This window comes from Mizuhopecten yessoensis, unplaced genomic scaffold (assembly GCF_002113885.1).
Source record: "Mizuhopecten yessoensis strain PY_sf001 unplaced genomic scaffold, ASM211388v2 scaffold10911, whole genome shotgun sequence".
In the NCBI taxonomy this organism is placed as follows: Eukaryota; Metazoa; Mollusca; class Bivalvia; order Pectinida; family Pectinidae; genus Mizuhopecten; species Mizuhopecten yessoensis.
This window is the reverse complement of record NW_018408783.1, coordinates 1,068,338-1,080,717: the sequence shown is the minus strand read 5'-3', so window position 1 is coordinate 1,080,717 and position 12,380 is coordinate 1,068,338. Positions and strand designations below refer to the sequence as shown.

Sequence of the window (12,380 nt, the reverse complement as noted above, 5' to 3'; positions counted from 1 at the left end):
TATTTGACATACAATGCTTGAAATCCCTGTAAATGATATTATCCATGGTCTTTCTCGGTTATATAACAAAATAATAAAACCAAAACCCCGGTTAACCGCCCTGGTCGTGCTTTCTGTTAAACAACCTCTCTGGGTTTTTTTTATTAGTGAGCAAAATTCTTCGCGCTAAAGTCAGTGAATTAACTGTTTGATTACCAGTGAAATAATAATATTCTGATCAGAGTCCATAAAACTGCCCTGAACTTGCTTTCCCGGATACAACAGCAGGGCGGAACCCCCTATAGACCGCCCTTACTGCCTTCTCGGATACAACAACAAAGTAGGACCCACGAAAGACCACAAAAGACACTGTTTCTCTGACATAGGTAAGACAGTGTTATGACGGAGGTTCTATTCATAAAAAATTGTACATAATTTTACAGAGAATAGACATATATTGCTATCAGTATCCGGCGGAGGTTACTTATAAAACAGTTATTCATTGATTGGGTAAGAGGAAGTGTGAAGACAAATAGCCGAATCGCATTTAAGTCAATATGCAGTCATACTTCACTATAACTGCAGTAAAAGGTTTTGTAGCTGTGAGTGATATTGCTTGACTGTGGCTTTTGTACAGATATTGGATGATCTTTCAATCTATGTGACAGTTAAGATATCCACCAATCACATGTCACGTGTCATTGTACATATGTAAGTAGTGCAAAAGTAACATTTGGTCTAGTGCGGGATATTATTACAGCAACTTAGCTTTTTGAATCGAACAAACCAAGTTGTGCTATAGTGTTACTGTGATGTTCCCAGATTTCAGACAACAGAAAGCGAGTATTATATTTATAATGATTTTATTTAACGACAATCATGAAACTAATTATTTAACTTATAATGTATTAATCACTCTTCTGTTATCGGATGTATGCTCGCAAGAGCTTTAACGCGAGAGGAAACAGGAGTACCCAGGGAAATGCAACGTTGTCGGACAGGGGTCCCAATACATGTTCACGTCCGATCAGGGAATCGAAGTTCGGCCGTCTGTTGGAAAGGCGAGAGTGCTTTCCACAGTCGACCACCGACTACATGCTATATTGCTTATATCATGTACATAAACAATGAGATGTGACAAGCAGAAGACCACGGGAGATATGTTTGTCCTTGGAACTGGAATTGATAATGTGCATCATAAATTAATTGGGTCAAGACCGCATGTCAATTCAAATGACTTAATTGCACGGTTTACGAAGTTAATGTCATGTGACTTTTCATGTGCGTTAAACTCTGTTTGCGTAAATCTCTCGCTTTGAACGAAAAATGCCGTCACACACGTGAACAATTTATTCCGGAGAGGAATGAAAAATTCTCAAGAAAAGAGTTCATCGGTGTAAAGATGTTCAAAACATTAGCAGCAATATTGATTTTCCCAGGAAGGTCCGGAACTTTGTTTATTGGGAGATTTTGGTTAAAAACCTTGATTTTGTATATGATGTTGATTTAAGATGCCAGATATGCATCAGCTCCGGAAACCAGAAAACGTTTCATTATAACAAATGCATTCTGCAGGTGGTGGCGTACATATATAAACACTTTCAGTATATTCTTTTAATGTTTTTGTGATGATTGACCTCAAAGACGAAAGCATATGTTTTGCAAAATATATAGCTTAGGATGCTAACAATAAACATTGAAAAAATAATGTTCGACATTCCTACAATACATTTATTCGTATGAAGAGGCCATTTATATGCTAAACTTTTCAAATAAATATCGAAATGTTGCCGTTTGCTATAGAGTGTATGGTAGGTTTAACAGTTTCTTTAGCTCGTTCCTGCTTTCTATATTTCTAAGCAATATAACAAATTAGAAATACGGTAGGTACAGAGAGCAAAGCAGTAGTCTAAGGAAGGTGACAAACATTGTTAGCACCACGAGAAAAGATCATTGGCCTGCACATTGTATGAACGATTAAGATAAATACCGTAAGTACAAAATAAGCTCGTAACATCTCAAAGAGGAATTGGCAGAGCGAGCTGAGATCGCTGATAACCGTCTGTATGTTGACTGTAACAAGTGTTTATTTGTTTAGTAGGTTTCAACAACAGATTACATAACCGCTGTATATACGGTACAAAGGCGCTGACAGACAGAGGGGCATGGTGCACGGCCAGCAGCTAGCTTGCTCGTTAAGTTATGACTCGGTTGTACTGAAGATACACTTACTATTGAATCTCAGGGCGAGATCTATCTTACAATGGGCTTGTAATGTATAGATAATACGTTGACAGGGACATACGTCAGAAATGCCACATCAAAGTGTACAGATATATCCAACTTTACTCACGTAACAAGACAAAAAACTATTGCTAAATCGGGATTCATTCAATATTTATGATTCAGACTATCATGTTTAGAACGTAGATGACTTTTAAAAAACAGATTACTGGTTGTGTCGACAGAATTTTGTACAATGACAAGAACATGATAATGGGTCTGTTAAAAACCCGCTGATTTAACGACCGTAATCGTGAGGCTGTTCATATCTTAGAGTTGGTAACGACGTGACCTTCATTCGTATAAGAAAGGGAAATAAGAAACTTACGGCGAGAATTATGCTTAAAAATTTCATCTTCGGTAGGATAAACAAGAAACAAGTGTACTTGTACTAAAAATCACTGTCAAACAAGGAAAATCATCCTCAGCTGTCTCCATTTTAAACTTGAATTTTGTGTCCTCAAATCTTTTTGTATTATAATGTATCCTTGAATCGTTTTGTATTTCAATGTGTCCTCGAATCCTTTTGTATTTCAAAGTGTCATGGAATCCTTTTGTATTTTAATGTGTCATGGAATCGTTTTGTATTTCAATGTTTCATGGAATCGTTTTGTATTTCAAAGTGTCATGGAATCCTTTTGTATTTCAAAGTGTCATGGAATCCTTTTGTATTTCAAAGTGTCATGGAATCCTTTTGTATTTCAAAGTGTCATGGAATCCTTTTGTATTTCAATGAGTCATGGAATCGTTTTGTATTTAAATGTGACATGGAATCATTTTGTATTTTAATGTGTAATGGAATAGTTTTGTATTTCAATGTGTCCTCGAATCCTTTTGTATTTCAATGTGTCATGGAATCGTTTTGTATTTTAATGTGTCCTCGAATCGTTTTGTAATTCATTGTGTCATGGAATCGTTTTGTATTTAAATGTGTCATGGAATCGTTTTGTATTTTAATGTGTACTCGAATCCTTTTGTATTTTAATGTGTCATGGAATCGTTTTGTATTTTAATTTGTCATGGATTCGTTTTGTATTTCAATGTGTAATGGAATCGTTTTGTATTTTAATTTGTCATGGATTCGTTTTGTATTTCAATGTGTAATGGAATCGTTTTGTATTTTACTGTGTCATTGGTTCGTTTTGTATTTCAATGTGTCCTGGAATCCTTTTGTATTTCAATGTGCCATGGAATCGTTTTGTATTTCCATGTTTCATGGAATCGTTTTGTATTTGAATGTGTCATGGAATCGTTTTTATTTTAATGTGTCATGGCATCGTTTTGTATTTCAATGTGTCCTCGAATCGTTTTGTATTTTAATGTGTCATGTATTCGTTTTGTATTTCAATGTGTCAGGGGTTCCTTTTGTATTTTAATGTGACATGGAAGTGTTTTGTATTTCAATGTGTCAGGGGTTCCTTTTGTATTTTAATGTGCCATGGAAGCGTTTTGTATTTCAATGTGTCAGGGGATCTTTTTGTTTTTTAATGTGACATGGAAGCGTTTTGTTTTTCAATGTGTCATGGAATTCTTTTGTATTTCAATGTGTCATAATCCTTTTGTATTTCAATGTGGCATGGAATCGTTTTGTATTATAATGTATCCTCGAAGCCTTTTGTATTTCAATGTGTCGTGGGATCCTTTTGTATTTTAATGTGAATGGGAAGCGTTTTGTTTTTCAATGTGTCATGGGATCTTTTTTTATTTTAAGGTGACATGGAAGCTTTTTGTATTTCAATGTGTCAGGGGTTCCTTTTGTATTTTAATGTGCCATGGGAGCGTTTTGTATTTCAATGTGTAATGGAATCGTTTTGTATTTTACTGTGTCATTGGTTCGTTTTGTATTTCAATGTGTAATGGAATCGTTTTGTATTTTAATGGGTCTTGGGATCCTTTTGTATTTTAATTTGACATGGAAGCGTTTTGTATTTCAATGTGTCCTGGAATCCTTTTGTATTTCAATGTGGCATGGAATCGTTTTGTATTATAATGTATCCTCGAATCCTTTTGTATTTTAATGTGTCATGGAATCGTTTTGTATTTTAATGTGTCATGGATTCGTTTTGTATTTCAATGTGTCATAATCCTTTTGTATTTCAATGTGTCATGGAATCGTTTTGTATTATAATGTATCCTCGAATCCTTTTGTATTTCAATGTGTCCTCGAATCGTTTTGTATTTCAATGTGTCATGGAATCATTTTGTATTTCAATGTGTCATGGGATCCTTTTGTATTTCAATGTGTCATGGAATCGTTTTGTATTTCAATGTGTCCTCGAATCGTTTTGTATTTCAATGTGTCATGGGATCCTTTTGTATTTTAATGTGACATGGAAGCGTTTTGTATTTCAATGTGTCATGGAATCCTTTTGTATTTTAATTTGTCATGGGATCCTTTTGTATTTCAATGTGTCATGGGATCCTTTTGTATTTTAATGTGACATGGAAGCGTTTTGTATTTCAATGTGTCATGGAATTCTTTTGTATTTCAATGTGTCATGGAATCGTTTTGTATTTTAATGTGTCATGGAATCGTTTTGTATTTTAATGTGTCATGGAATCCTTTTGTATTTTAATGTGTCATGGGATCCTTTTGTATTTCAATGTGTTATGGAGTCCTTTTGTATTTTAATGTGTCATGGAATCCTTTTGTATTTTAATGTGTCATGGAATCCTTTTGTATTTTAATGTGTCATGGAATCCCTTTGTATGCTAATGTCATTGAAACACTTCTGTCGTTTCAAGAGTTCTCGCATCCTTTTGTATTTAATGTGTCCTCCATTTGTTTCTGTATTTCCAGCGTGTTCTCGAATCCTTTTGTATTCTTATGTTCTAATTATGTACTGACGTGAATACATTATGGTGTGTTAAGCAGTATTTTAGTTGGACCATAAAACAAAATTTGATACGATTAAGCTAATTTTACGTTCAAACGCGAATTTGTTTTTTTCAGAGATCATATGTAGAACATATAAGAATACATAACAAAACTGAATATCAAAAACCCTATGTAATCAAATCCGGGCATGTATTATCATTCTTATAATATAACATTGTATTATATGTAAAAATAAGTATAAATAAATATGATCAGATGCTTTTTATCTTATGTAAAATGCTATCTACATAAGTAGGGAAGGAAGACGAAATACAAATATCGACTGATGCCGACATTTACTTTGTTTACCTGGTTTATATGAGCTAACATGGCATTGAATACTAAATATTATATACTCAAGTTATTTTGACTTAATTGATAAAGGATTTGGAAAACATCTGCACTCTAGTCGTTACAAATTCTTAAAATAAATAATCGTCATTGTATGTATTAAATCGTTTGATTTTATTTCTCATTGAAAGCATTGCAAGCTCGGAACTTACAAATGTATATCTAAAAAGTGTGGAAACCCTAGTTGATTCCATTGGCGTATTTGGTGATAATAGTAAATACCTTTCCATGTCGAAGGTTCATCATATTACAAGATACACGCCTTGGAAGCGACAAAGTATCTTTAAATACGTAATGGGTCCTCAAACAGGTACAAGAGAGACATATTTTAAAATTTCCTGTTCATAAGCTTGTTAATGAAAGTTGTTTGTGAGAAGATCAGCTTGAACGAGCCTAACATTTAAGAAATACTAAGCAAGCATGATCAGTAAAATTGAAATAATATCATTTCGAATTTGTGAAGAGTATCAAATTCGAATCATTACATACCAAATAAAATACTGAGTAAATGATTAACAAAACGCACAGGAGAAAACAAATAGCCACTGTATTACAATTGTTTTCTGCTACAGAGTCATGTAGCCTGCTCGTCGTCAATACTTTTCAATATTCCACATTCGATGTATTTTTATGAGGTTTTACTCTTAGGGCGACTAGCTTCCTATAACAATGTAATGATACTGTTACAGAACTTATGAAGTTCTCATCACGCGAAAAATATTATAATACCACATCCCGACAACATTACTCGAGGCGTGTCAGCTTCAATATCGTTGTATGAACAGTTTCTGCTGTAATATCTAAGTTTAAAAGCATCGGGTTGAACCTCCATTTCTACCAAATGAGTTAGATTAAACGGCATACGACTCTGTAAAAGGAAACAGCATTGACGTAACTCTACGACATATCGTCACTAACCTGTCTATAGAATGGCTGCAGAGAGAACAAACAGGTTCTGGTTGCACACAATAAAGCTAGTAATCAGTGATTTATTACACCGGTAACAGCCTGGCTAGAGGAATATTTCACTACCTCTGGGGGTGAGATAGGGATATCTCGTCCCAAAGGGGGAATCCTTAAAATGCCAAACATTGAGGCTGGCCGAGGATTTGGTAACTTAAAATTATTATCCCGAGGGTCAAGCCCTCATCTCATACAAAGGGCGTTACTGATCCCTTTTCTCTTATCCACTTGATCCTCTTGTATAAGCAATGTTGACGTTACGGGACATTGGTGACATGACGTCAAAGCATGGTTAGAATTACGTCGTGCGATTCTTATGACGGAGAAATCTCACAACCCGAGGATAAGGAATGGATATGTCACACAAAGGAAAGATTTGATACACCTGTTCAGAGGAAGGGATGTCGAATAAAGAAAAAGTAAGGTGTGACGGTTCAGTGGAAATACTATCTTCTGGCACCTCAGGTCTAGATGTATTACTACATGTTCAAGTCAAGTATAGAACAGTCGGCATGGCATCCTATTTAAATACTACAGGATAAAAGACACAGTGTATGTGAGAGAGCAGTTATAGAATAGAAGTAACCCTGGGTAACGTAGACGGAAGCTATCACAACCAAAAACTGTTCTGGTGTTAAGAGAGGGAATTACTTCAATCTGAAACTTACAATGCCTCTTCCGTTGGTGTTCAAGTTGATGGTGTCTAGAACAATTAGTTGGCACGTAATCAATCACATCGGCTACATCAGGGCAGCAGGAAAAACTGTAACTGGTGGGGGTTTTAAGCCAGCTTAACTAGTTCCTGACGTGGACAAAGCCTCACACGACGCGGACATAGCTGACATGACCTAGGCTATATACTGTATACTATTATGTCTCTATAGTACTGTTCAGCCGCAACAAGGGCACATGTACCATACTGCTATGTCAGTACGGGTCAGGCGCAACAAGGGTACATGTACAATACTGCTATGTCAGTACTTACCTCCGTAACAAGGATACAAGTGCCATACTGCTATGTCAGTAGTGACCTCCGTAACAAAGGTACATGTGCCATACTGCTACGTCAGTACTGACCTCCGTAGCAAAGATACATGTACCATACTGCTAGGTCAGTACTGACCTCCGTAAGAAGGATACATGTGCCATACTGGTATGTCAGTACTGACCTCCTAACAAGGGTACATGTACCATATTGCTATGTCAGTACTGACCGCCGTAACAAGGGTACATGTACAATACTGATATGTCAGTACTGGTCAGCCGCAACAAGGGTAAATGTACCATACTGCTATGTGAGTACTGGTCAGCCGCAACAAGGGCTCATGTACCATACTGCTATGTAACTACTGCACTCCGTAACAAGGGTACATATAGCATACTGCTATGTCAGTACTGGTAAGCCGCAACAAGGGTACATGTACAATACTGATATGTCAGTACTGGTCAGCAGCAACTAGGGAACATGCACCATACTGCTATGTCAGTGCTGACCTCCGTAACAATGATACTTGTGCCATACTGCTATGTCAGTCTTGGTCAGCCGCAACAAAGGTACATGTACCATCCTGCTATGTCAGTATTGTTCAGCCTCAACAAGGGCACATGTACCATACTTCTTTGGCAGTACTGGTCAGCCGCAACAAGGGTACATGTACCGTACTGCTATGTCAGTACTGACCGCCGTAACAAGGGTACATGTCCCATACTGCTATGTCAGTCTTGGTCAGCCGCAACAAAGGTACATGTACCATACTGCGATGTCAGTACTGACATCCGTATCAAAGCTGCAAATACATTTTCTTCGTGGTCTAGCTAGTTTGTTGTAAAAAAGGATTACATTGTTAATATTTCAATGTTTGTATATCTCAGTTATATACATCAGGTCACACTGAGCAGTCAGTGTCAATGTTAGGCAAGCTTTACTGCTGGGTGGAGCGGTATATATGTCAGTACTGGTCAGCAGCAACTAGGGAACATGCACCATACTGCTATGAACGTACTGGTCATTCGCAACAAGGGTACCTCTACCATACTCCTATGTCAGTACTGACCTCTGTAACAAGGATCCATGTGCCATACTGCTATGTCAGTACTGGCCTCCGTAACAATGATACATGTGCCATACTGCTATGTCAGTCTTGGTCAGCCGCAACAAAGGTACATGTACCATCCTGCTATGTCAGTATTGTTCAGCCTCAACAAGGGCACATGTACCATACTTCTTTGGCAGTACTGGTCAGCCGCAACAAGGGCTCATGTACCATACTGCTATGACAGTACTGGTCAGCCGCAACAAGGGCACGTGTACCATACTGCTATGTCACTACTGACCTCCGTAACAAGAATACATGAACCATACTGCTATGTCAGTACTTACCTCCGTAACAAGGATACAAGTGCCATACTGCTATGTCAGTCTTGGTCAGCCGCAACAAGGGTAAATGTACCATACTGCTATGTCTGTACTGGTCAGCCGCAACAAGGGTAAATGTACCATACTGCTATGTAACTACTGCACTCCGTAACAAGGGTACATATAGCATACTGCTATGTCAGTACGGGTCAGGCGCAACAAGGGTACATGTACCGTACTGCTATGTCAGTACTGGTAAGCCGCAACAAGGGTACATGTGCCATACTGCTATGTCAGTAGTGACCTCCGTAACAAAGGTACATGTACCATACTGCTTTGTCAGTACTGACCTCCGTAGCAAAGATACATGTACCATACTGCTAGGTCAGTACTGACCTCCGTAAGAAGGATACATGTGCCATACTGGTATGTCAGTACTGACCTCCGGAACAAGGGTACATGTGCCATACTGCTATTTCAGTACTGGTCAGCCGCAACAAGGGCACAGGTACCATACTGCTATGTCAATACTGGTCAGCCGCAACAAGGGCCCATGTACCATACTGCTATGGCAGTACTGGTCAGCCGCAACAAGGGTACATGTGCCATACTGCTATGTCAGTCTTGGTCAGCCGCAACAAGGGCCCATGTACCATACTGCTATGGCAGTACTGGTCAGCCGCAACAAGGGTACATGTACCTTACTGCTATGTCAGTACTGGTTAGCCGCAACAAGGGCACATGGACCATACTGCTATGTCAGTACTGACCTCCTAACAAGGGTACATGTACCATACTGCTATGTCAGTACTGACATCCGTATCAAAGCTGCAAATACATATTCTTCGTGGTCTAGCTAGTTTGTTGTAAAAAAGGATTACATTGTTAATATTTCAATGTTTGTATATCTCAGTTATATACATCAGGTCACACTGTGCAGTCAGTGTCAATGTTAGGCAAGCTTTACTGCTGGGTGGAGCGGTATATCGTGATAGGGATTTATAAATACCAGTCCAAAAACACTTCCCTTTTACACCGGATTGTAGTCTAGGCTGACAATTAACATAGCATATGGTCGTGTCTTCACTGACCGTCCTGTTGTCTTTCGTGTTAGTTCTGAAATTCGATTTGTCCCTGTGTATATTCTATGGTGTATTTTGGCATTGTGCATTGAACTTTTTGTACAATTTGTCCTTTATTTGAAAGTTTAGGTTCTGTGCCTACACTTGTATGTGTTGATTTTGTGATAACTGTTTACATTTCCCTTGCGTGTTGCTTTTGTAACGAATTTTGTCATGTTTTTTAGATTTGATGAGACATTGTTTTCTGCTTTGTTTTATGGTAACTTTATGTGGGAATCGTAAAGTTTTTTTTTTATAGGAATGTGGTTGTTCCAAAATGATTAAATATTCATGTTTTATTGACCAAAACAGTTCGTTATAATGTAACACTGACGAGGAATTATAACATCATGAAGTTACTCTATTGATCCTTGTACCATACATATGATCAGAGATCACGTGATAATATAGATATACCGAAACAAAATAACCACCAGCTGATTTTGTTTGAATCAATACAATTCATCAATCTACCGGCAATGTAAGACTGTGCGCAGGTCCTGATCGGGCTACCAGACACATGGTGACCTGATAAAGGCTTTCCTGACACTCAATGTCGCTTTACTAACGGTACATGTACTTTGATTGGCAGTTCTTCGAGTGCAATATAATTAATTTAAGATGAAATCAAGTTTGTTAGTTATTTACTAGACATATAAAATCAATAAATCAACCCTGTCATTAGCTTTAACTTTTGCTAATGTTCGAGAACTCGTAAACCTCAGTCTAATGTATCCTTTGACAGATTTCGCAATCTGCCCTGGTTCTTATTGTTCCTATAATTATCAAAGGTGATTTACTGAGTATATTGATTTAATACGACCACGTCGTGAATAATAAAATATGATAGAATCGCCGTTTTCCTCGATATATGGAGACATTTACGGCGTACGGGATCAAAATAATTTCGCTTACAGCTTTGCTCTTGTTGCCTAATCTTAAATATGGCTAACTTTTCAGAATTCTAATATAACGACATCCCGCAGTAACAGAAGACACGAACCAGATGTTCCCTCATGACTCCAATTTCTGATTTATGATTATAATGTGTCTGTTTCATCCCCGTTGTATATTGATAGAGTATAGTAGTCTCTGATATTCTGGTATCGCAGTGTCCTATGATTACAAAATAAGCCCAATGCTATAGATGTCTTGTAAAAGACAGACACCTACAGCTTGTGTATAGAAGTAACTGTTGGAATAACGATTGTGCCTCTTTCGCACCCTGAAAAGAAATGAATGTCTCTGTATGGTATTGATATAAACACTCACCTTATTAGCTAGCCCTGATCTTTTATGCCGTTGGTTTACGACTCTACCGTCGCTTGCGATCCTACTGAATGTATGATTCATACAAAAAGTGAAATACGGCTTGATTTATATTGTATGTGATTTCCAGTGTTAAGTCGTCATGTTATGACAAAATCCGAACCTCGACTTTTATTTATTATTGAATTTGATTTCAAAAAACATGTTTTATGTGCTATCGTCGTGTTTCATGTAGTATACAATAATAGCTATGAATAATATATTTATTTATTAAGGAAGCCATGCATTCATTCTTGCAAATAACATTTTGTCTGTTAGCACATAGCTTGCCGCAACAACCAGACACTAATAAACTATATAAGAATGGAACTCTCCGCGCTGGATAATAACGTATCTAGGTGGTATACCAGTATGATTGACTCTCACAGACTAAACCATAGAACAAGGAAATTATTGAAGCCATATATGGCGTAATATGGAAGAAATTAATAAATCACAGATTTGTTGGTCTCGTATTACAGGGCAATGACTTTGTATTATGTATGTAAGAGCAAATATCGTGACACGTGTACTTCAATCTGATTACACAAATTAGATCGTTCTAGACGCTACTGGTACAAAACATATCAGTTTTAAGGATTTAATATTAAATAGTAATATTTCTTTCTATGATTAGTAATGATCATGTTCATTTGAAAATGTCACGTGCACTTTGGTATGTTATGCATTCGTATGTACATTGTACATGTACGTTATGTGCATAAATGTTGATGGCATGTGTATACTCGAGTATGTTGTGTATACACCTGAGTACATTGTATGTTATATGTATATTTTTGTAGGTACATATATATGGGTATGTCATGTGTATACTAGAGTATGTAGTGTATACACCTGAGTACATTGTATGTTATATGTATACTTTTGTAGGTACATATATATGGGTATGTCATGTGAAGACTCGGGTATGTTATGTGTGTTCTAGGGTATGTCACCAGTTAATTTGAATGTGACATGTGTCTATATGGATATATGATTTCTATATAAGGGCATGTCATGTGTGTATTTGGGTATGTCATGTGTGTATTGGTGTATATAATGTGTGTATTTGGGTTTGTCATGTGTGTATTTGGGTATGTCATGTGTGTGTTTGGGTATATCAAGTGTGTATTTTAGGTAT

The 12,380-nt window shown here is 37.1% G+C and overlaps 1 protein-coding gene across 1 annotated transcript in view; it reads left to right on the top strand.

The window, feature by feature from the left end:
- LOC110463495 (parathyroid hormone/parathyroid hormone-related peptide receptor-like) overlaps positions 1 to 12,380 on the top strand; it is a 104,497-nt gene that overhangs the window by 67,766 nt on the left and 24,351 nt on the right. The gene's annotated exons all lie outside the window — the stretch shown is intronic.